The sequence below is a fragment of the Tiliqua scincoides genome, chromosome 4, assembly GCF_035046505.1.
Source record: "Tiliqua scincoides isolate rTilSci1 chromosome 4, rTilSci1.hap2, whole genome shotgun sequence".
Taxonomy (NCBI): Eukaryota; Metazoa; Chordata; class Lepidosauria; order Squamata; family Scincidae; genus Tiliqua; species Tiliqua scincoides.
In genome coordinates this window covers 176,929,309-176,956,077 of record NC_089824.1, presented here as the reverse complement: position 1 = coordinate 176,956,077, position 26,769 = coordinate 176,929,309, and the positions used below count along the sequence as shown (strand labels likewise).

The window sequence follows — 26,769 nt, the reverse complement described above, 5'->3', positions numbered from 1 at the left end:
TACCTGTATATCACTTTTCAGCAAAAGTAGTTCACAATGTGGTTTACATAGTAAAATAAATCAATAAATGGTTCCTTGTGCCAAAGGGCTTACAATCTAAAAATAATGCAGAGAGACATCAGCAACAGCCAGAAAAAGATACCGTACTGGGGTGAAAAGAGACAGTTGCTTTACCCTTGCAAAATATAAGAAGACACCACTTTAAAAGGTGCCTCCTCACCCAGATAGCAGGGGTTACAATATGGTTTTCTGGGTTTCAAACTGGCAAAAGCAGACATGGGAGAAAGAAGCAATCTCTGCTGGGGAAGTGATAGGAGCTCAAGATAGAAAAGAGTGATCTGGAAAAAGAACTGGGAACTGAAAGAATGGGGGTAAGCAGGGTTCAAGAGAGAAAAGTGGGGCAGAAGAAAGAAAAAGACTGGGATTGGGCAAGGGAAAAGGAGATGCAGGAGCAGGAATGACAAAGAAGAAAGGGAGGGTTTTTAGAGGGGGAGGAATTGAGTCAGGAAGAGAGAAAGAAGAGGAAAGGAAAAAAACAGAGAAGCAGTAACATTTTCTGGAGTTAAGAAATGATGTACAAGGCTGTGTGCATGAGGAAAAGAAAATCTGTGTGTGGTTGCCTGGAATATGTAGATGTTTGGGGGGGGGGGTTTGCAGGATGGGTCCTCTTTTGTCCAAAGCTTCTTTTTGGTTATGATGGAAGATCAGCTGCCATTACAATTAAGCAACATGAGATGGAAAGCTTCTGAGTACTTCATAGCTGCTGCCAGTTCTCAGCTTAGAGGTTACAGGAGTGTTGAGGCAGCACTTTTCACTGGCTTGTGCCATCAAGGAGCTAGGAGCTTTCAATTCCCATTACCATCAATGGGAAATAAAGATTCAGCACTCTAGGCTGCTTATGGAAACAACCCAGGGCAAATTCTATTGTACAGTCCTAGAGAACATTTCCTATTGCACTTAACTGCAGGGTCCCGCCAGTTTAAGAAGCAGAATCTTGATTCTGAAGGAGACTCTTGGATCTGATGATCCAGGAGAGAACAAGGGAGTGGGCCACGCCTTGTGCCATGAAGTTGTGACACCTTAGGTGCAATCCTAACCCACTTTCCAGCACCGACAAAAGGGCAATGCAGCTCCGAGGTAAGGGAACAAACATTCCCTTACTTTGAGAAGGTCTCCGTGTATGCCACCCAATTGCAGGAGGCAGCACATGTCCCATTTGCACAGCTATGCCAGTGCTGGAAAGTTGATTAGGATTTGGGCCCTTGTCTCTCAAGCATTTTGGGTGAAGTCAGAACACACAAAAGGCTTTCCTCCATGGGCAGATGAATACTGAGTTCATTCTGAGCAGCATTCTGTTCATTCTTTCCAATGCAAATAATAATAAAAACACAGTAGACAGGAATATGGAAAGCAAGTAATTTGTTATGTAATCATACTAAAGGAATAGCACTAAAACTACAGCAGAATGATGGGATTTTCAGAGTAAATCTCTTTTAAAATCTAAAGGGTCAGCCAAAATACAAGAGTGCTTTAGATTTTTTTTTCATTTTCAGCCAATAAGAACATAAGATAGCAGCATAACAATAGCAGCTATTTCTGTAAATACATTCTGCACTGAAAGGCTAGACCCAAGGCCTTGATGAAATCAGAAAGAGCTCAGAGTTCTGACCACTTACTCAACTAGCCATCCTAACTTATAGTTCAATGGTTCAAAGCAGCAAACCTATGGGGTTTCTTTCATTATGACCACTGTAAACAAGAAGAGAATCCACCTTAGAGTGAGCTGTAAATAAACCCAAAGAACTGTCAGTAAACTATCAGCAAAATCCTTTGCATGACTACTCAGAAGTAAGGCTCATTACACTCAATTTACTCCCAAGGAAGAATGGATAAGATTGCTGCCTTTGCGATCCTGTGATGGCATAATGCAATAGCAGTGACAAAGCATCATGTTTCATGGCATTATATTCCATTATACTCGTGCTGTGTTTCTCAAACTGTGGGTCCAGGACACAAGGTGGGTCACAAGCCAATTTCAGGTGGGTCCCCATTCATTATAATATTTTATTTTTAATATACTAGACTTGATGTTACCTTGGCATGTGACTACATGTGGAGAAATGTTACACATCTATACATTTAACAGGTTACTATGTACATGCTTTTAACAATGATAGTAAATGGGACTTACTCCTGGATACGCGTGGGTAGGATTGCAGCCTGGGAATGTGAAAAACGTTTCTGCTTGATGATGTCACTTCCGGCCATGACATCACTTCTGGTGGGTTCTGACAGATTCTCATTGTAATAAGTGGGTTTTGGTGCTAAACATTTGAGCTACTGTACTAGTATAATAAACTCCATGTAAAGACTTTATTGTGAGCTCAAATCAGCTCAAGTATTGTGCCATAATTCTTATGGATACCTAAGCATCAGTTAAAAATCCTAACTTTAAGGCAGACAAGCAGAATTATGGGAACCTGTCACTTTCAGCCACATACTCTGTTACCCTTTTATTATGTAATTCATCAACATAAGACAGTAACTTCATGAACTCAAACTCCACGCAAATGGAGATGGGTTAACATCCCATCATTTAGGTATGTTCAAAAAGGAAATACCATATATTTAACATGGCTCACATGTGCTGGCCCTTTAACCCCAGCCTGGATTCCCACCAACCCCTGCCATTGTCTACCATGTAGGCTGCATCAGGCATAGCCAGACTAGCACTACTAACTGTATGAGCTATTCAGGTTGGAATGGTGAGCACATCACAAGATGGAGCCTTCTCAATTGCAAAACTGTTGGCAGATTCAGACAATATAACAGTATAGGTAACAGTAAAAATGAACTTCACACACTTGCCATTCGTAGTTTACAGCAGGATGTGAACCTGTCATCTCCAACAGCTGTACCTTACCTTGAGCCTTCAATCTTTATGATTATGTCCCAAGCCCATCTAAGTGGAATGTATCACTTGTAAATGCAAATCTTGATTCTGTCACACTTGCAGCAACCCCCTAAAGGAAATCAATCCATTTTATTGTTTACAGCAAATAAAAGGAGAATCCAGATGTCAAAAGCATTAAAGGGTAAATCTAGTTAAAATTCCAGCAAACCTGATGTATCCATACAATAGATTGGACAGAAGGATTAGTAAACATCATTCCCGCCTCCCGCATGGAGGAAAATCCTTGCAGTAATTAAAATATTAAAGGTTTCTCTTTTATTTGGCCAGTGGCTGGGGTGGTGGTGTTTAGGTGGTCATATTAAGACTTGGGAGGAAGACAGGATTCAAACTTCTTTTGACAGAAGGAAGTTAAAGTTAAAAGAACATACCAAAATGAAAAAGTTGAAAAAGAGAACAAAATGATAAAATAAAGTCATGTAAACGTTCCTTGAAAGATAATAAACTAAGCAACACTTATTATGACAATTAGCAATAATAGCAGAAACGTTAAGCAGTAGGTTTGGACAAGCAAGTAGCTGTTCTGAGTATCTTCCTGCAAATCTAGGGACTTTTGTGTGGCAACGTTTCCACAACAGAGATGATGGATTAATATAGCTCCATTGCTACAAGAGGTAAAGACAAGATACTTCTGTTTTCTACAGCACATGGCCCAACATAAGCCATTTGATTTATGTGGGACCTATCCTCACAGTACTTGAGCTGCACCAGCCAGTCTTTAACTGTACTTAACACACCTATTGGCCTGGGAATACTACCAAACACTGGAGTGGATCTGAGGCAGCTGAACCCCTACAGAAGCACAGCACAGGGCTGTCTCTTACTGCTACTGACACAACTGTTGCCATTATTTTAGTAGGTGAACCATAATGAAGATAAACATTCCTGTCTGAAATCTTGGAGAGCTGCTGCCAGTCATTGTTGATAATATTGGCCTAGGTGGATCAATTGCCTGATATAGTAAAAGGCAGCTTCATATGGTTCTCCTAAGCCTAAATATTATTTCAAAGCAATACAAGGAGGGGACCATATCCAGGGATCCTGTATCCACAGTTTCAGTTAACCATGGATGGAGGAGGACCTCCCCATGCCCCCCACACACTCGAGGTGAGGGGAACACTCCCCTTGCCTTTGGAGGGTCTTCTGAGCCCTGGAGAGGCTGCACGCTTCCCCAGCCCTCCTAATGCCATTTAAAGGCATGAAAAGTCATTTCTGGTTTTATGAAAAAAACTGGAAGTGACCTTTTTTGGCCTAAACGACGATTGAGGCCCACAGAGGCTGAGAGTGGCAAGGGGAGAATAGGTATTCGCGGATTCAGCCATCCACAAGGGATTCCAGAACAGACCCTCCACAGATACTAGGGCACACCTGTATTTTCAGAAGCACTCAAGATTTTGTTTCAGGCACCATAAAGAGAGAAAAACAGGAAGCACATGAAAAACTTCACAGAACGTGAGCTCTCTAACATCACCATCGGTGTTGAATCATTCAGAGAGCATTCAGTACATATGTGGGCAAATGGCCTTGTCTCCTATTCTGAAAGATGTCCAGGGTTAATGAAAGCTTATAATGTGAGAAAGAGGTCAGACTTCCGTTTCACAGATCTAAATGAAAGATTTGTGACTAATGCGATGCTTGAATCTGTATTAGTGTAGAATAGTTGTAGTAAAGGAAAGACATTAAAGGCATAATGAACTGGGTTTGGGATAATTCTAGGAACCTTATGTAGCACCCCAGGTGTCCAAGTGTGTGTAAGTGCATGAACATGTCCTCCTGACTCCAAATTGTCATCACCACTCCATTTTTATAGACATCAGCCTGACGTGATGTGACAGGCAGCTGCATACATTTTCCCTCCTGACATGAAACACAAAAAGATTTAAATGAAGGAACAGCAGGGAGTGAGAAGCTGCTTTTCTTCAGGGTTGCTTTTCTCCCAGAGGGCAACCCTGGTTAAAAACAAAAGCAAAAACATAAGAACAACACTGGGGGAAAATATATATGACTACATGCATGAGTGGCATCTGCTGTGGCCCCAAACTCAGATTTTCAGCAGGACTTCAAAGCAGGGTTGGTATCACTGATGGGTAAAGTGGGGCACTGGCCAAGGTGTCCATGCCCATCAGAAGGTCCACCCCTGAACTATCAGAATTAGAGGAAGTGGTTGCACCTAAAACACCATCAAGGGGCTGCCACAGGGGTCCAGTGCAGGACTTGCTGCAGGGCCATCCAGCAACCTGGTTCCAGGACTGTTTCTAAGTCACTTCTGTATTTCTGCAAATCTGTGCGCTGTGCTATTCTCCTTTCTATAGTGACTGGATTCTTAGCAGGTCAGACAAAAATCTCCAAATACTGTACCATGAATCTAATATGCACCCACATACAGTACAGCATTTTAGTGTTGGTACTTTCTTACCTGCTTCCTGGCATCAAATTCAGTTCTCCATCCCAGGAAGAGGGAATGATTACCAAACAGTGGCCTAGCAGTGATATTGGCGATGGTAGTATGTGACATGCCTGGAGGAGGGCTGTAGTAGAGGTAGGCTAGTCTCTTCATGTTGCCAACTGATCAACTCAGCAAAATAGAGGACAAAAGCACCACAGCACATAGGAGCTGTTTGAATACTGCAGCATGAACCAGACTGACTTACACGTAGTATTAACATGGCCAGTTTGACAAAAAGGCTGATCACCATCACTTTAGTCATAATAACAAAAAGAACCCTTCTGGGTCAGGCCAAGGGTCCATTTAATCTAGTTTCCTGTATCTCACATGTATAATCTGTGGACTATGCACTCATTCTAATGTACTTTTCTTTCTGCCTAGAACAGAAGCAGAGTTGGGGGGGGGGGCAAAGTGGTAAGTACGGTATGCTCCAAAATGTGCCATGTAAGCACCCCTCCCCCTCTGCATTGGAGTCATTCAGGGCATCAAAGGTATTTGACTTCTGTGCCTTGAATAGCTCTGATGACAAGAGGGAGAGACACTTACATGGAACTTACAACTCCCCCCCCAAGCTTGCTTCTGATCTAGAAGATAAAATAGCATATTGACCTGCTTTCAGGAGGCCATTTCTGCAGGAAGTGGGCAAAGCAGCTACTGGTAGGAAGCAGACGGAATTAAGTCAAGAGGCTGCAGTGGTTGAAAATGTGCCAAATGTACTTTTGTTGGTCCCCGTCAGAAGTGCTGAACAAGTGTGACCTAATAGGACATTCCAGCAGTGAGACGACTGGTGTAATATGTAAACATCAAGCTGCACCATTGCACAATATCCTGATGGATAAGGGAACTGGGTGTACAGAATATGCACAAACTCTATCCTGAGTACTACATTGGTGGTAGAGGATAATAACAATAATTGTTGTTACTATTTCAGCTCAAGAAGAATGATAAAACAGGCAAGCTGGGAAGCACACAACCCAGGGACCCACTCAACATGCCAGCTGAACAACTTCATAGAATGAGGGGGTTCTATGTCCTGAGTATGACCAATATTGGCTATATGTTAAGCATCTTCTAGTACAAAGGCTGTTACTAAGCGGGCTCACACCAGTTTAAAGAAATCTTATTCAATTAATCATTTGTGTTTTAGTTTAACGATCCACTAACCAATTATTGGTTAGATCGTATTGCCCTGTTACATCAGGGGACAATCCCTTTTGCTGCCGTAACTGCAGTAGTGACTCAGCCCCAATCTCCATTCCAGTCCTCCACCTCTTCAACCACAGCCATACCCAGTTACCAGTACTGATGGTGGCTGGGTGCTCTGGTGGCATGCACATGGGGTTGCCAGCCTTTCATGCTGGCGGCCCTGCATTGTACAATACTGCAGCACTGGTGCAGAGGGCCTTCTGCTGACAAAATGTTAGTTCTGTCAGCAGAAGGTGCACATGGGACTGGACTATTAGACTGTGCAGCTATTTGTTATTAACCTTCTCTGAGCTGGGAAATGGGAGGCCCATGCTGACTAAAATTCAGATCAGCCATCACCAGAGAGAGAGAAAGAGAGAAGAAAAGAACCAGGTTGAGCATCCTCTGCTCAAAACAGCAAGCATGTTTTTCTAGACCTTGCCAGTTTTAAAAAAAGCCAACTTCACTGGCATGCTATGAAGGCTTAGATCTTTGTGTGGGTGAGGAAGTTTTCAAAAATTCTGCCACCATTTGTCCCAAATAAGCTTGGGGTCTCCTTACACTACAGATGCATGCACAGGGTTTTAAATATGCCATTCGATCCACATTGTCAGAGCAAGAACAGAACCCTGCCTAGAAAGGGTACAACATCTCAAACATCTCACTGAGCTGACAACTGCTGCATGTTTGATCCACCTCCCTCTCTATTACATACATTCCCCAAAGTTGGCTTAGGAACCAGAGCACCACCACTGTATTATCTTCCAATCATAATAAGGAATCCTGCAGTCAGGATCCCTGCAGAGTCTTGTGAGCCCAAGAGCTTCATCACCCCAAGCAATTGCCTTTGGATGAATTAATGCTCCCAAATTGCCTTACCAAAGTGGAACTAAGAGGGCTGTACTTACAAATACTCCTAACAAAGAGTTGAGTAGCAGTATCTTTTTCCCAGGACAGGAGTCTGTGTGTTGCATTTCTGGCATGAGGAGCAGCTTTGGTAGCAAGCTTAGTTGGTAAACCTGGCACACGGAACTTCTCCTCCTCCTGTCAGGAGTTAAGGATTGGAAGGTTTAGTGTTGATGGGGACATATGAACCATGAAGAATAGAAAAAAGGAGAGAGGCATGTGTGCTGGGGCTGCTATATAGGGAACTGAAGCTTCTGTTTCAGTTTCCGCAGCCAAGAACAGGGAGCCCTGGCTAGGGTGGTGAAGAACAGAGTGAACCTGGAGGCAGAAAGAACATGTAAGACAGGCACAGGGAAGATTGTGTCTCCTGGGTACTTGGTTTTTTCCTCTCCCAACTGTGTTCAGAGAACAAATCTCACCCATCAGTCTCTTTTGGAGCTGTCTACTCTTGTGTGACACACTTAAGAACAGAAATAAAATCCCATGGTGCATAACAGTATAACCACCAGACAGATCCTGTGGGACATCCCTACTCACATACCAGTTTGGCATATTTCAACTATGTATCCAGGTCAAAGAGTACAGCACTTAATGTTCATGACAGCAGCCAACAACCTGTCCTTTTGAATCCATGAACAGTGAAACATGACTGAGACCATTTAGAAACACAGTGTGTTCAGTTCTCCTGTTCTGGTAGCAAAAGTGATTCTAGCCAAAGCTTCACTGGAGCACAGATCTCCTGGTACTACTGGAATCTGCTTTGGATGCTCTGTAACACAACTACCCCATAGCATGTATGAACTATGGCAGTTTCTCTGTGCCTGCAGATGGCTTGAAGGGAAAGCGCTCCTGATTTTTCCAAGCATACACAGACTGCCCATCTTTCACCACAGTCTCCTTTTTCCACTCATACATAGCCTTCCTGTGGTTAGTCAGGTCTTCTAGAGACCTCAGATATTCAGTGTATACAGTTATTGCTCATTTGCTGCACTGTATTAGGCAAGCACTTCTGTTTCCGGGGTAATACGTTTTCCAAGGAAAATGCCATGAGCAGCTCCACAATTTCCCTCTCCAAGGCTTTTGTCTTTGACTTAGGGCACGCAAAACCTACCAAATTGATAGGAGCAGACTTTGAACTGCTAATCAAAGCAAGCTTTTCAGTGATAAGCAAAGTCTAAGTAATGGCCTCCCCATCTGTTTTTTGTTTTATAAAAATTTCTCCACAATCTCCCATAGATCCCTCTTGCATTATACTCACTGGGGAACTTCTCTTGCCAAGCTACCTCCTGTCATCAAGACACAAAGCTACAATACAGAAGACAGAGATTTGATGCAAAGGTCTGTTAAGGGGGGAAAAACGTGACCCTGGGCAGGCTTTTCTAATTAGTCTCTTAGTTCCTCATTAGTAATATGAAAACAACATTTTTTTTCTTTCCATGCTGACTGAGAAACATCTTTCTTGATTGGTGACCGTGCAGTTCCTTGCATAACGGGATATATAATTGCAGTGCAAAGCATCACTAAAAATGAAGACCAGGCAGCGTTGTTCTAATTTTATCCATCTGCAAACAACTCACAGCTTGATTTTTATTGTCTTTGTGATTTCTATATAGTTTTAATATTGTTTCCGAAATGCACCATATTGTTCTGAGAGTCTTAGCAATTCTATGATGACAATCGTTATGAAGGATCAATTGCACAGCTTAACTGAGCAATAATTATTATTATGGACAAGGGGAATTTTAACAGCCTGAAGATTTGACTCCTGTTCTATTTATATAGGGGTAGTGGTGGTGGGGAAGCAGTTCCGTGTTAGCACCAGGATTTGATGTGGAGGGTCAAGTGAATAAGAGGATATCCATCTATGGGTAACTCAAATAAGTCTACTACAAGAACACAATGACTAACCTCTGCAATTGCAAATCCAGATCATCATTGAACATGAGGATTTGCTGCTCCTTGGTTGGGATTCAGAAGAAAACTATTTAAGGGTGTTTTTTTTAGCTAGCGAGAATCCAAAAAGCACACTGTCATAGCTGGTGTCTAATCCAGATCCCTCTAATGGGGGCATTTCATGCTGGAGACTGCTGGCAAATCAGCACATGAAATTGTTCTTCAGTTTGGGAATCAGCAATGCAGCCTGCCTCATCCATGCTGGTCCTTGTTAGCCATGTGACTAGCAGCAAGTTCAGCAGACTGGTGCAGATACCAACATGAGAAGCGAAATGCATGAATACCACAAGAGATTTCCCTCAGTCAGTTGTTCACTGTTTGAACATATTCTTATAGTTTGTAGCAAACCTTGCTATGTGTTTTCATTGGGTTTCCTCTAAAAATACATAGCAAGGTTTGTTACATGTAGCAGGCTATGTGCTATGAGAAAGGGTAACACACGTTAGAGCCAAACTAGGTATGGCAGGGGCAGAGCCTTCCTTAAAACAGTGTGAGCCCAAGACAACTCAACCAAGGCAACTCAACTCAACCCCCTTACTATAACCATATATCGGTCATGAAAGCAGGATGCCCAGGGTGCTCACACCACTTGCCTTACCCAAGAGATGGCTCGGAACAGGGACTACATTTACATATTGGCCTCAGGGCCTAGTTCTAACCAACTTGCCATTGCTGATGCAGCTATGACAATAGGGTGTGCGCTGCATCCTATAGTGAGGGGGGCAGTCACAGAGACCTCTCAAGGTTGCACGGTGGCTGCATTAGTGCTGGAAAGTTGGATAAGATTGGGCCGTGATTCTCGTGTAAAGTGTGTGAATGAGGCAGGGGAAAAGGTTAAAGTCTTACTTTAACAGTAAAAGGACCACACAGGAAAAGGGCACTGAAACCTCTCCCCTCAGTATGTTGCTCCAGACCCTGTTCACCTTTCCGGATTCCAGTATCAGAAATGAGCTTGGAACGGAGAAGGCTAGAGCAACAGACTGAAGAAAGAGAAGGCACAGGAAGGAAGAAGGTTCACTGTCCCTCTCCTGCATGCTTCTTTTATTTAAGGCCCTCACACTGTTTTTATAAGGGGAAGTTATTCTAATCTCCATATTCAAGAAACCCAAGAAGGTAGCCCAGTATTTTTCATGTGCTGACCTGGACTCTGAGTATACCAGATTGAAACAGTTATGGTACCCTTTTGTCTTGCTTTGCTGATGTCATAAAATATCATTTGGAACTGGGAAATGGCAACCTAAGGGTGTTTATCATTGTGGCATTTAGGATTTAACAATAATGTTTAAGAATGCACTCCAACATGATTAAGCAACAGATATGAAGTGTGCCAAGGAGAAAACATAGAACAGAACATACCATCATTACTCCTAGTTTGTTACTACTCCATAACTTCATTGTTTTCTATGTTCCCTCTGACACACAATATACTATGTTATTTATTTATTGGACTTGTAATCCGCCTTTCTCCCCGGAGGGCACCCAAGGTGGCCCTGTGTTCCCCCTGACAACCTTTCGCTTTTAACCAGTCTTGCAAATGAATTACTAGCCCAACACATTTTTACTAGTTCACCTGCTCATGTGTAACAGCATTAACAAGCCACTTGTGATTCATCAAAGACTGAGAAAAAAAAAGAGAGAACATTCAATCTGTATAAAATGCATTTGCTCACTCATCTGGTGAAAATCTAACAACCCACAGATTATTGTTACCAGTGGCTGTCCTGCCCCTGTGCTGTCCTGGGATGAGCCTGGAAGTGCTGCCCCCCAACAGGTCTTCTTCCTCACTCAGAGGGAAATGCCACCCCCCCCCCCACTGGTCAAGTCCAGTGGTCTTCTGAAGGCTGGAAAGGCTGTATGTTGCCTCTTTGGCCCTCAGAAGGCTTTCTAAGGTGTCTGGAAGGCCTTAGAAATTACTTCCAGGTTCTCTGAAAAACCAGAAATACCTTTCTAAGGACTTCCGGAGGCCTTACAAGGCCTTCTGAGGGCCGGAGAGGTAATGCACAGCCTTTGTGGCCCCTCAGAAGACCATCAGTTGTTACTGGTGGAGGGGTAGCACTTCTCTTGGAGTGGTGCAGCACCAGGCAGGATGGCTGGGATGGTGGCGGTACACCTCAGCTATGCCACCTAGAAGCAGTTGCACCCGGTGACCCTCCCCCAGGTACGCCAGTGATGATTACTATTATTATATGTAGGAGGCTTCTGTATCTGCGAATCCCGTACACGCAGTTTCATGTATACATGGATACAGGTGGCCCCACCTCAGTCAAAAACCAGAAGTGTTTATGCCCATAAAAGACGTAAGGTGGGCCAGGGAAGCCCAAACTGGTTTACATAGCAAAAGGAATAAGATGGCTCCCCATCTCAAAGGAGATCACAATCACAACCTAAGATCACAATCTAAGGAGATCACTATCTAAGGAAAAGACAGTGGGGCTACAACAGCAAACAGCCACTGGGAGGGATACTCTGCTGGAATGAACAGAGAAATAAGAACAGGTGAACGGCTATTTCCAAACCTAATTCTGAAGATCCCAATTATGAGCATGGCAAGCTTGCTAAAAGGTATTAAAGGACAAATAATCCTCAGTAAGCATTCTAGCTGAAGAAGATGAAGGCTGCCTCCTGCCATAATCCTCAAACCTCCAATTTTGGTTGTCAATCCCAAACAGGAGAAACGAATCATGAAACAACCAGTGGTGGTGAGCTTCTCTCTTCTCTGTTGAGGGGAGTGAAATTTAAATCAGCATATCCACGAACAGCCAGGATTGAAACTGCTATTTTTGATGTATTATTCACCTATTCATTATCCCGACCCCATTTGCACCTACTGATTCCATCTCGAAAACGTTACATAAGAACAAACAATAGACACAGGTTTGCAAGAAAGATATAAGTTGAGGCACACATATGAATCATGTATCCAACCCAAGATCTTCCTTGCAAAATCTGTGCAAGCTAAGCTGCACAAAACCTATGGAGTGGTTGCTGTTTTTTTTCATTTCAGTGTAAGAGTTTTGACATACAGTATATGCTTCCGTGAGTATGTTACATCAGAATCTCACCTATTTCCTAACCATTCTTTCCAAATACTAACTAGCAGCAAAGCATGACTATAGTACTTTCCCTATTGCAGAATCATCATAAAACTGTCTTCTTGGCCTGCAGCAATTATGAAATGAGAAAACTATACAGCTGCTCTTGCCTGCATTTAACTGGCAAAAATGACAGCATCTTCCATGTGGAAGAAGCTTTTCTAAGTGCTGGAAAGGGGTGGGGAGAAGTCACAGGCTAGGATGTAAAGGCTGCATTGCATTGGCTGTTATCATGCCTTTAGCTATAGAAGAGTTACATAAAATAAGGTATATAGTCTTAACTAAAGATATTTATGCATATAATAGATTTAAAACAAAACTGACTTTTAAAAAAGCATAATTCTGATCTTATGCACTCTTGGTTGGCATATAATAAATGATTTAAGCTAGAGAGCAATCCAATGCACACCATGAACCTGTGAAAATCTGGCATGATTGGCACACATAACAAAATATACTAAGAATTCTAGACTGAAAATAGATACAGCTGGTTTACAGTGCAATCCTATGCATGTCTGCTCAGAAGTAAACCTCTCTGAGTTCAATGGGACTTACTCCCAGGTAAGTGTGTATAGAATTTCAGTCTGGAACTTACATATCATCATCTATCCCTACTGCAGTCCCCCTGACCGAAAAAGCAAGCATGAGAAATTCTCTCCGCCTTGGAGGGGGAAAGAAAATTCTCAGCTTAAGCAATTCACACTAAGGAGTGCGATGGAGGTCTTGTTCCCATCTTCCAGTGACGTTATTTCAAATGGCATAAAGGATACTCCTGGAGTTGCCACGAAGTCAGTCTTGATCTCCACTGTCCATAGTCCACTATGCTAGGGTATTTCTATTTATTCTTCAACACATCTCCCAACGGTGATCCTTTTACCTTCACCACTATCTTCCTTTCCTGCTTGGAAAAATACTCCCCTTCTCTAGCTGATGCTGTGGTTTCTGTCTGGCTTCTAAAGAGTTTATCTTACACTGTCCAAACCCGTCAGCTCTCTGAAGCCGTCTCATCCCCAGACAGTTGTCGACTGACAAGTTCTGAGTAACCCAATGTTTAAAAGGGCATGGGGAGGCAAAATCCTGAAACCTAACACGGTCAGCGGCCAGCTGGCACAGAAGGAGCTACTGTTGTATCCAAGTCCCATTACTGCCCAAGAAGAAAATGCGTTGTCAGAAAGGCGAACCTTGGACAGATTTTCTCAGGCTAGAAGCCTTCGTCTGCAGTGCAGAGGCATGCCAGGACTGTCAAGGATGAGAAGCATTCAGTCCCTGAGAACTTATAGAACTAGGCTGGCCTTTCATATGAAAAAAGCACCTCAGGTCACAATGTTAAACCTTAAAGGAATTGGGACAGAGGTCATAATGGAGGAATCAGGAGACAAACTTCAAGTAATGGAAAGCAAGCCCACTTTCAGAAGCCCAGTTCCATGAGGTCCTCAAGAGAGGCTATAGACATCCTTAGAGCTTCTGAAATCAAGGCATTCCGACTAAAAGGGCACCCCTTTCAAACAAGTCTGACAGAGTACCAGAGAAGTTTTAGCAAAGATGGAACACACAAGACAAGTGACGGAAGGTGAACATAATACTTTAAGCCACAGATATCCAAACACATACCTTGTATGCGCACACACACATCGGTATTTATAAACCTCTGCCAACTGGGTTAAGGGACACCTTTTAAGTGCATTTCTCTTATATTTAGCAGGAGGGAGAGCAACTGTACCTGTTTACCCAGCACAGTGTTCCTCCCAATGGTTGTTTGGTAGCGTCTCTCTTTATAGATTGTGAATCCTCTGAGAGAGGGATTCATCTTTCCATTTACTGTGTTATGTAAATCCCGCCCCTTTTTTATTGAACAGTGATATATAAGTATTTCTTTTAGGCTGCAGTCCTATAGGCGTTTACACGGGAGTAGGTGTAATTGAATTCAACAGGCTTACTTCTGAGTAGACATGCAAAGGCTTATGCTGTTATTTACAGTATGTCAATACATACCTATGCTGTATATTATATATGTTTATACAGTATATATTCTTAATTATATACACACTATCTATGTGTGTGCGCGTGCAATTAAAATATGCACCAATCTAGGATAACACTTAATGCATTTGATGAAGTAAACTATAGTCCATGAATGGTTATGCATTCCTGAAGGATGCAGGATGGATATAAGAGCCATTCTTTTGCAAGTTTATTTCTCTATGTATTTGTGTATTTCTCTTCTACTTTTCTGTCTTACGGGTGATTCATAAATAGACTCAGTTGGCTTAAAACAAAGAACATGATCATACATACTCCTGCTTAGTCAGTCCAAAATAACACATCATGCTTCACCCTAGAGGCGATGTGATTGTGTTTCATTGCTGGATAATGTTACATTTGTATGTGGCAATCATCAAATGCTGTGGGGAAACATTCTGAAGCAAAGGTTGGATAGCTTCTGCCCCATGAGAACTTTGATGACATCTACCCAGTTGTGTCATTTCAAATTTGGTCATTACAACAGAGCAGTGGGGGTTTCAAAGTATTCTGAACCCAACCAGAGCTCTAAGCAGCTGTGCCACTGGTTTGTCTAATGACTAAAGAATATTTAAAGCATCATGACAATGCTTAAGGGAAGGGGAGGGAATCAGGCACAGCTGCTGCTGTCATTTTTGCATAGCAGCTTTACTCTGTCAAGGCAGCCTGTGGGGGCTAACTGAGTTCTGACGGAAAAAACAGACTGAAACATTTAGAGCCCAATCTTATTTAGTCCGCTCCCCCCAGCTGATGCCAAACGGCTATCACTGCATCCCATGGGGCAGTTGCAGAGGTCTCCTCTGAGTAAGGGAACATTACAGTCATGCTTCCACATCACAAGGCTTCAATTCCCAGAACCCCTGTGGATGCTAAAACCCGCAGATAATGAAATCTGCAGGTCAGGAATTCTGTCATCCTTCAAACATGGACACGTACAGAGAGCCTTCTGAGGGCTGGGGAAGTCTCATTGAGCCTCAGAAAATTGCAACTTTTCAACTGAAAACCAGAAGTTGTGATTCTCAGCCTTCTGGAGGCAATGCACAGCTTCCCTGGTTCTCAGAAGGCCTTCCAGGCATGGCTGGGGCACTGCTTCAGTTGCATCTGGTGGGACCAGGTTCAGCTGAACCTAAGGGTTCAGAAACTGCAGTTACATAAAACCACAGGCCCTGAATCTGCAGATAATCAGTCTGGTCTTGTACTTCCCTTACTGCTTTTGCAGCACAAGGCGGTCTACTTGGTTCTGCCCTAATAAATTCGCTGGCACAGGTCTATGTGGACCTGTATCATGGGATCAGGTCCAAGAAGGAGGCTAGGATTCAGTGGCTGCCACTGCCAGCAAACCCACAACCTTCCCAGACCAGCGCTGTTACTGCTTTATTCCTCCCTCTCCCACCCATATTCCCCCCTCCCCCAAATCAGTTCTACCTTCCCTGCTGACTTACATGCCTTGGCGGGTGGCTGGCGATTCCCCCAATGAGCACAGGAAGGTTCCAGCCTTCCTGCTGAAGCTCCAACAGCGCACTAGTTTACAAAATGCCTAAAGTGCTTTTACAACAGCCATAAAGCAGATAGCGCTTGCAGAACACTTGTTCCACTAGTACTATGAACTAACAGGATTGGCTGAAAGTCTTCCAAACACAGAGCTAACCAAGAACATAGCCATGATTGATGTTACCAAGATGCTAACTGGGGCACAGCTCTCCAAGTGACAGATCTAAAAGAAAGCAAATGGTCGTCACAGAATTACAGCCCAGTCCTAAAGCTGGTGGCTCTACTGGGTGCAGCGATGCCAGAATGGCTACCACTACATCCAGCAGCACCATTGAGGCTGCCAGAGGGCTCCTTGGGGGAAGGGAGCTTTCATCCTCTTCCCCCAGGGAAAGCCCCAAGCCCTGCAAAGGGGCTTCTCAAGTCTGCACCAGGTGTTTTGTCAGTGCAGACTTGAGGGACTCTGTGCTAGGCCTTCTGGCCCGATACCTGTCCCATTCCGCCCACTTCCTACCTCACCCCCACCCCAAAACTACTGGTTCAGCACCAATGGCCCCTCCTCTCCAGGTGCCATAGACATGCCTCATGGCACGTTTGCAACACCCAGCGCTGGTGCTGAGTATGTTTAGGATTCAGCCCTTAATTTCATTAACACCAGACCACCAGATGATAGAATCCATACTGTAACTTGAAATCACATGCTATCATGGGTTTACGGCTTACAATATATGCAATGATTTGTATATTGTTGATTATGAACCCAATCATATGCATGTCTACTCAGAAGTATGTTCAATAATAGTCAATGGGGCTTACTCCCATGAAAGTGAGGATAGGATTGTAGCCTCAGATTGCCTGTTGGAGTGGCACTTCAACAAAAGTGAGAACTATGGAGTTTATGACTCTGCAGGCAGTGACTTGACATCTCAAGATCACATTTTGAGAACCAGTGTTTTAGCATGCAAGCTTTCAACATAATGTTAGGGTGGTATGCATGAGTGACAGTTAAATTGATGGATTTCATAAGTCTAATTCCATGACTCCTCTGCTGAAGGGATACCAGTGACTTATCAAAGTGAGAAGCTTCAGTTCCTTCTCTATACTTTCAGTTCCTGACCAAACAATGCACTAGAACAGGGGTGCTCACACTTTTTTGGCTCGAGATCTACTTTGAAACCCAGCAAGGCCCGGAGATCTACCAGAGTTTTTTTTTACAATGTTTGCGCCATCATAACATATAACATTTATGTGTACAATGTATGTTGGTGTACCTTGAGCCCCACTGAGTATAACAGGACTTACTCCTGAGTAGACATACCTAGGATTAGGCTGTGAGGCTGCAATCCTAGCCACACTTACCTGGGAGTAAGTCCCATTGAGTACAATGGGCCTTACTCCCGGCGTTTCCTCCCAGAGGCACCTGAAGGGGGGGGGTCGGCACTCCGCGATCTACTCATTTTGCCTCGCGATCTACCGGTAGATCGCGATCCACCTGTTGAGCACCCCTGCACTAGAACAAGCCAGAAACCAATCCCTCTGGGTAGCACAACATTCTAAAAGTCCAATGACTGGACAGCAACATCCTCTGTGTCAAAATGAAGGCAGGAAATCCATAGTCTACGCCAAATGCGAATAGAAAACAACCACCAAAGATCTACACTGAACTTGAGATGAACATCGTATGAAATTCATCATCAACCAAACTGCAACTCATGTATGCAAGGAGGCAGACTGATCTAGAGGCTGCCTGAAGAAATGAGTAGAACATTTAATTTTGACAGGAGCAATTGCATTAAATACCTATTCAGTTACAAAGGGTTATTCTGAGAATGAAATGAATAACCCCAAGTGTGTTGCCCTTGGAGGAAGGAGGAAGGGCAGAACAGAAACGTATCACACAAAACTTTTCAGAAGAACTCTTCAGATTGGTTATAAGAAGTTCATTGTTACTCACTCATATCATCATCATCATCATCATCTAGCACCATCAATATTCATGGTACTGTACAGATTAAAATACACAAGAAGGGAAAAAAGGCAAGTGGAACAAGGAATAACTGTGATCAGCTGTTTTGCCAGATTCCTGGTCCAAGGTTCATTTACAGAACTTATGCCCACTTTAAGCTAATTAGCTCCCCTTCATTCCCCCAACAATGGCCCTAGTTCTGCATTGCAGAACTGCTGAACCCCACCACCAGGGTAGATTGCCTGTTCAATCTGCAGAGGTCCTCCTTCCTCCCCTCTCCTACCAGCAGCTTCTTCAGCCACCACAGCAACACCCTGATCCTCAGCAGGTCTTGTGTGTGGTAGCCACACACCAATCTCCAGCAGTCCCCATTTCAGCAATCCTCACAAGTCCATTCGCCCATCTATCTGTTAGTCCATTGGTCAGTCAACAGGTCCAGTAGTCCATCAGCTAGACCACTGGTTCCTCAGTCCATTAATCCCTCAGTAGCACGCACTCACACTTTCTTTCTTCTACCCACTCCTTTTCCTTCCTGCAGGTGCTACTTTTAACCCTTAGGGCCTTTTTACCGCCAAGTGGCTGCAGTTGTGCAGCACACTCACTGCAATCTAAGGCCTTGGTTTAACTCCATGCTTGCCTGCCAGACCAAGGGTCCACTGTTGACACCACACCCTATCCCCTCGAGGAATCTTGCGCATTTCCATTACATCAACCCACTAGTTTAAATCCAGAGCAAGTATATCATAGTTCATTATATTGTACAGCATAATTAACCAAAGAAAATCACAAATTACAATACTGCAGTGCTCATTAGTGTAAATGCCTTTATGTTTAGCCAGTCCTTCAGATCCATAAGACATGTTAACTAAGAATAGAACCTCCATATTCAGAAGCAATTGACTCCTAATTACAGTATGTTAGGGACAAACAATAAGGGGTGCCTTTTGCAATCTTGCCCTACTTGTGCACTTGCCTTGGGCTTTGGTTTGGCTGCTGGTGGGAACAGAATTCTGTGCTCAGTGCCTGTAATGCTGGTCTGAAACAGCCTGGCAGTTCTTTCTGTCCGGAGACTACCTGATGAATTAGGATTGCCTTCAAAACTCTGATCAAAAGATTCTAGAGCTTTCTGTGGCACTGGAGCCATATTGCAGACATTTGGTGACATTACATGAGCAAGCGCCTCAAGTGATGAGCAAGTCATCCCAGTAAGTGCAGAAGCGAAAGGAGGGTTTGCTTAGTGTGTTTTTCGTTTTAAATCTAGGATATGAATCCATGACTCCCGTGCTGGAGTCAGGCAACTACTGTAAATAGATCGGTACAGCTGCTCTGCCTCCTCCACCCACATGAGCATACAGTCAGCCTGCTTTATCACAGGTACAACCATCCTACACTCCCAGCAAACTCAAATCACAGCAAACATCACTCATCCCACTCTCTCACAAGGCTGCAAAAATCACAGCAAGAGGCCAAGATGCCTCCATCTCAACTGTCCCACCATTCCCAGAACACTGTTGACAGAAGCCACTCGTGGAGAATTGTGCTTTAGAAGTGGTATGGAATCCACTGAATCAATCAAACTGGAATATGTCAAAGTATCTCTCTTCCATAACACATATTACAAACATTCAAACCTGGATCGCAACTACAATACTATCTACAAATGAATTCTGAACTGATGCTAATCAGTTACCCACTTTGTTCTACTTTTCAACACCCTCCTCCATTATAGCTTAACCTGTACCCCTTTCCTCCCATACTGACACGCTCATTCCAAAGACAGAACAATGTACTCCAAGGTGGAAATGGAGTATGGATGGATGTTCAGAAGGAATGCTCACCTGGGTATGAACCATCGCGTGGGAATCAGGCAGGGTACACAATTGCAGGTGACTTTCTGTCCCTCTCTCCTGCAGAACCATGTACAAATCCTGTTAGGCCTCCTAGCGTATTACAACCTTTCCCAGGAAGGCAGAAGATTGGAAAGGAGAATATTATTTCAGCCATACAGAAAGACTCCAACCCCACAGGATGCCTCCATTCTTCTTTAATCCGACAGTGCTCGCAAACCATCCTGCCTGTGCAACAGCCAGCAGGGATTAAGGCCTTCAGGTGGAACACCAGTTATTCCCATCCCTCCCACTTCCCCCTGTGGCTGCCCAGCAAGATGGGTGATTCCGTCTCAGTAATCCCCTTCTGTCACTCTCTTCTAGGAAAGTCTGGCAGGTCACCAAAGGAGAGATCAGTGAGATAATGAAAATCCCTCCTTCGTAGCACTCCTACTCCCATCTCTGGGGTCTGCACAGTGCCACCCTCTCCCGGAGAGCAGATGCTTCAATTCTCAACCAGTGGTTTGATATACTGATAGGAAATCTGTATTCCTCACTACCGTGCAAATTCTTCTCATAGGCTGCAGCATCACCTGCTGGTCTCAGACAGAAATGCTGCACTACCCTATCTCACTGGAAAGAAAACAGCAATTCAATTCTCCTCCTCCTTCTCCAAGTGCATTTAACAGACCTATACAACCCCACCTGATGTTCAGCAATGCACAAAGGCTGAAATATATTAATAGAAGATTTGTTCCTTCATCTCAGAGTCAGGTCTCAGACACTGTAAGATGCAAGATATCCGATTTCACAGACCTAAGCTGCAGCATGAGCTAATCCTACGTTCCACATAATTGTAAGAAGTATGCCAATGTATCCTTAAAGTCAATATTATGATTATTACCTGTGCACGAAAACTTAAATGAATACCGAATAAAGATGATGATGACGATGAAGAATATGAAGAAAATCACATTGAGGGTTATTGCAGCAGAAAAATGTAAGAAAAGCGCCATAAGTTAAGGTTGCAATTCTATGCATTTTTCCCTTGGAGTTGAATTTAATGGGGCTTACTTCTGAGTCGACATGCACAGAATTCTGCTGAAACAGAATGCTGGAAGAATCATCATCATCATCATAGTAGTATATAACACTATCAATTTCTATGGTGCTGTACAGAGATATAGTAGCAAAAAAAAAAAAAACTATCCAAGGAATTTGCAATCTAAAAAATAGATAATGAAAAGTGAGGGGGTGTAGGGAGATATATGGGTAACAGAGAGTCACTTCTCTCTCACTATCTCTCCTCAAGCCCATGTTGTTTGCAAAGTTCTTTCTAAATCACTGTTACAGCTTTGCCTTCCATATGGTTCCCATTACCATTTAGCCCTGTCCTCCACAACAAATCCTCTCCCACCCTTGCCTCTGTTCTAGACAACTATAGATGCAAGACCTCTGGGCACCATCACTTATATTCAGTACAGTGCTTGACTAGAATACAACTTCCTCAAAACAGTAGTCACAGTGGAAATAGGAAGTTCAAGTTTTTTGTTTGTTTGTTTAGGGGTACTTAAAAACCCTTCACTGGTTTGCTGCCCTCTTCTCAAGGGAAGAGTAGGACAGTGTCTGGGGCCCTGGCTTCCTCGCCCTGCTGCTGAACTCGCACTGAGGCTAAGCTTTCTGCCTTACCTGGCACTTTGTTCCCAAGGCACTGGGTTCCCAGAGACCATGTGCACTTCTGCAGAGAGGCTCATGTGGTGGCAGGTGCTAGCTTATACTCCTAGCTGGCTCCTCCTCCCTCTCTCCTTGCTGATTGAAAGGGGGCTGATCTCTTCCCAGGTGAGATTACAGAAGCTCAGGAAGACAAAAGGCTGTTGATGGGCTTAATCCACTCTGCAGGCCCCTGAATGGGTTGCTCGGATTAGCCTAATGGGGCTCTTATCACCTCCTAAAGGTCAATGACTATGCTAAATTGCCCTGGCTGGTTGGGGACAGGCCCTTCCTAGGTTCTTACCCTCCTACTTCAGTTACCTTAGGTTGGACTGTTTTTTAACCTCAAGCTAATTTTTATTTGAGTTTGTTTATTTATTTATTTAATTGCTCTCACCTAGATCCTGTGTCCCAATTTACGGAACTGTTTAGATTATGTTCTAACTTAGATCAAGTTTAACTTGGGTTAAGTATAGGGTTAATTTAAAACAAAGTAGAAAAACTTGCTTTCCACTTTATCCTCCTCTGTTTTATTTATTTTTCCAAGTGCCTGACCCTTGGGCTCTTACTCATGAGTAGGACTCTGCTCCTGCTCAGAGTAGACCTATGTACACACCTAAGTATTTATTTTTATTGCCCTCACCTAGCTCCTGTGCCCCAACTCGATGGACCTTAGATTCCCTCCCTTAGGTTAGATTAGGTGCTAACTTAGGTAAAGCTTAGGTAAAGCTAAATTTCAATGTTGATTTAAGGTTGATTTAAGTTAGAAGACAAAGAGTTAGAAAGAGTACACTTACCTTCTCCAAAATTCAGAGGTTCACTTGCCTTCTCCTCGCCCAGATGCTAAACTTGTGGTGCCTTACCTGGCACTTCGTTCCCAGAAGCACTTGGCATCCCAGAGGCCACGCATGCTTCTGCAGAGAGGGGCTGCCACATTCCTTAATCTCACACGGTTATTCTCAAAGAGAATATGGTTAATTGTGCAAAAAGATTGACTTAAACTAGTTCATGTCAGAACTAGTAATTGATTTAATTACTCCATCAACTCAGCCATTGAGCTTTCCTTTCTTCTCCTGCCCAGCATGACTCTTGTTACATTCCAGTATATAAATAACTCGGCATCCTTTCTGCTGCCAGCAAAGGGAGATCTGCATCAACAGAACCTGGGAAGAAGCAGGCTGCTGATGGCTTGGGTCAGAGAGGTCTTTTAAACAGACATGCCTCAAAACCCTGTTTGATAAGACAGATGGCAGGAACTTAATTAAAAATATCAACAGCTACTCAAAGTATTTGCCAAGGCAGAACAATTATGTAAGAAATTAATCTACCACTTACACTTGAGCCATTATGCAATGAACTCCAAATTTTTTTAATTCCTTTTATTATTATAACTGTAATATAGGCTCGATCCAGAGATGCAACAGGGCTCCAGAATGTTGATGCACACACAGTATGTTGATTTCATCTGCCATTCTCCAGAATTAGACAAATAGGTGCTACACTGTTATTAGGTCTGTATATTCTGATGATCCCCAAACTTGTACTATATAAAGGTAAAGGTTCCCCTCCCCCAGCGTTAAGCCTAGTTGTGTCTGACTTTAGAGGTGGTGCTCATCTCAGTTTCTAAGTTGAAGAGCCAGCATTTGTTCAGAGATAGTTTCCATGGTCATGGCTAAGCACACAGAACGCTGTTACCTTCTCACCGAGGTGGTGCCTATTTATCTACTCACATTTTTAAGTGCTTTCAAACTGCTAAGTTGACTGGAGCTGGGACAAGCAATGGGAGCTCACTCCGTCGCACGGATTCGAACTGCCAATCTTGCGGTCAACAGACTTGCTGGCTCAGCAGTTTAACCTACCGCGCCACTGAATCCTTTGTACTATATACTCAACCACTAAATGTTGGTTTTGTTCAGGACCTTAATCTCGAATTAACCTGTAAAGCTGCATTGTCACTCAACCACCATACTCTCATGACACAAAGATGAGTCCCAGTACAGTACATCTTTGGGGAATTCCCCATGTGTTTGACATCTGAGCTCTGTCTGCCTATTTCCTCACCTGAAAGTCACAACAATGGGGCAGATCTATCATTCAATAATATACACATGAAACTGTTCTTCGGATACAGACAGCAGGCCAAGGGGTATAATCAAAATCACAAGAAGATATTGTGAAGTGTCAGGTTCAGTTGCCTTTTATGGACTGGGAAGTGGTTTCATTTTGCTCAGTCAATACGACCACATTTAAGGGTTTTTAACTAAAGGAAGTCATTGTGTTGGGGTGGGTTTTTAAATAGGGAAGAATGATGCTACTGCTTTTATTTTCATAACTGCAGCCTGGGGTTTTGTCATCGATTTTCAGTTGTCTGAGAGCATAAAACATTTTAATCACATAGAAAGGCTTCCCTTATACAGGAGTCATATTGCTGAAAAGCTATCACCTTGGTACTAATTGAAAGCCCTAACGTGGTATGGCTTCCGCTCAGAGCAGACAATCTTCCCGACATCCTTCTTCATGTTCTCTAATACCTGAAGCCATCATCTTGGTAACAGTTATGAAAAGCTACAAATTGGGAAAAGGCTAAGCCTGTCCACAACTGCAAGATCAAAGGTTCCCATGACCTACTTGAACATGAGAAGTTGCATTTGACTATTCCCATTGTCCAGATTCCTAATTGAGCAGACTGCAGCCGGTTTCCAACACTCACAAATTCAGTCCAAATGAACAATCTCCTTACTCACTACAGAGTTTCATGCAATAGGAAAAAGCTCCAGAAGAACACCATAGGGAGGACAAGGAGACTAGAAGCCAGAGAATCAAGCTGTAGGATGCTTTATGAGGGGAGTGGCTAATGAAAGTTTCAAAGCGTAATACGTCATTACAGCAGCCATGCCAAAAGATACTTCGGACTTCCAACACACTATTATTAGTATGATTATTTTATAAAGTGACTAATGTTGCACTAGGCAACCAAGTATTCAATACCAACTAAGGACAGCTGTTAGAAATTAACAAAAGCCCTGAAGACTAACCCCGTGAAAGTATGCGGAGTAACTGTCTAGGAATCATTAAGTCATGTGCATAAAGGAACACCATTCAAACTATGTTGGTTTTGCTCTGCATATCTGTGCCAGATAAAACACTTGTAGATTTATCTACAATACATGTATTGCCCAGCTTCAACCAGAAAACCCTTCCCATACCTTTAAAAGTTCTGAGGCAGTAAGATGGGAAGACCCAAAAATATGATCCCAAAGAAGTAACTCCGACTGCATGGTTATATCTAGTATCTTTTGCATTGCCCATGATTGGTAGCCCTTAAGCCAAGAGCAAAGCCAGGGGTCAGAACCAGAAAAGCTTATCATTGCCCAGGTAAAGGCCCAAGCCTGAAAAGAAATCTTTATAGTCCTTCCTGTTGAAGAACCAAAAGCCAGCCTGGATAGACAGAGTCACCCCAGTACCTGAAAATCCTTCACTACACAGAGAGAGATTTCATCCTGATGGTTCACCACCCTGAACAGCTTTGCTCAAAGTCAGGGGTTCCTGTTTCTGGTAGTAGTGGATTGTGACATTGGTTGGCAACCTTCAGTCTCGAAAGACTATGGTATAAGCCTACAGCACCCGGTATTCCCAGGTGGTCTCCCATCCAAGTACTAACCAGGCCTGACCCTGCTTAGCTTCCAAGATCAGACGAGACTGGACATGTGCAGGGTAACAGTGACATTGCCCTGTCCCATTTTATAGCAGCAGCTAGGATTGCTCTGTTTGAGGCAAGGAGGATGGAACCAGGCATTGCTGCCCTGCTTACCTCTCCTTGTTACAGTCTTGGCACAGCCACAGTTTGTGAGCTTTAAAAAGGACACAAGGGCCTGATGGGGTCCTGCTTTCTTCAGCAAGCCCCCAGCCTTTCCTTGCCAAGCCTTCCCCCACCTGTACTGAAGCAACTGTGCTCATGACCAGCTCCCAGTTCCAAAGCAAGAGAACAAGACTTGTACTGACACCAACCCTTCTGCACAGCAAGGGGAAAACCCCTTTGTGTCACAGACTGCACCAGTGGGTTAAGGATGTGTGTGAAGCATCTCTTTAACAAGTAACTCCACCCCCCCTCCCCAATTGCTGGACTTTTGTGGTAACTTGAGGAAAGATACTTTAAAAATTATCAGAGTGCTTTTCTTTATTGTCAATCAATCAATCAATCAATCTCTGTGTGTGTGTGTGTATGTGTGTGTGTGTGTGTGTGTGTGTGTTACATACATAGCTTCGCATCTATCCACCAAGAGGTATGGTTTCGGCTCCACCATCTCCCACTAATGGGGGAATTCCTATCTTGCTCTGGAACAGGCAAGCCAAGAGCAGGATAGGTGCCCAACGTGGCTTAGCCAGAGGTAAGGGGAAACTCCTCCCCTTACCTCTGGGTAAGCCACTGCAGCCCCTATGGGTCTCCTCCAACTTGCACCATCTCCTGAGGTGGCACAAGTCTGAGGAGAGCAGAGAGGCTTGAAGCCGCTCTGTGCTGCTCAGGGAATGGGGTTGGGATCTGGCATAAACTGCTGGGTCCCAGCCCCGCCTCCCACTCCTTCGACTGCCCCTGGGACCGCCCTCCCCCCACCCTCCCCCCACCCTGAAACACCTCCTTCCCACCTCCTCCCCGCCCCCTCCTAGACCCCTGCGTTGGCCGAGCTCGGTCAACATAGCTTACCTGGGGGAAGCTGCCATGGAGGCAGAATGCAGCCTCTATGTTCCAGCGCATGTCCGTGCGCTGGCACAGCTTCTTCTTGAGGAGGTGCAAACGTGCTTTATGGCATGTTTGCATCCCTCCTAGGCTGGCGCAAGGGACTTGCGCAGTTAGGATTGTGCTGCACGAGAGTTTAGTTCCAGGAGGATACAAGTACCAAAATATAGGCATCTTAGCACTGTCAGAAAACTACAAATACCAGTAATCCTTGGATGAAACCATTATCATTAATGTTTGTGGCTGTGTTGTTTCTTTCAGCTTCTAGTGCTAGAAGTGCTAGAGAGCTGGTTTTAAAAAAATTATTATTTACTTTCTAGCACGCTTATCGCAATCGTTTTTCATATTCTAGTGTACTTGCCATACTAGCGATTTGAAATGGGAGCTTGGAGCTAGAAAAGGAATGCCTCCTCCATGCATTTATTTTTACTGGCAGGAACATGGCGGCCTCCATGCAATTGATTTCAGTGAC

At 43.7% G+C, this 26,769-nt stretch overlaps 1 protein-coding gene and 1 pseudogene across 1 annotated transcript in view; both read right to left on the bottom strand.

Moving 5' to 3' along the window:
• TMCC2 (transmembrane and coiled-coil domain family 2) overlaps positions 1-26,769 on the bottom strand; it is a 116,667-nt gene that overhangs the window by 36,610 nt on the left and 53,288 nt on the right. The gene's annotated exons all lie outside the window — the stretch shown is intronic.
• LOC136650693 (5S ribosomal RNA) lies at positions 25,175-25,293 on the bottom strand (annotated as a pseudogene).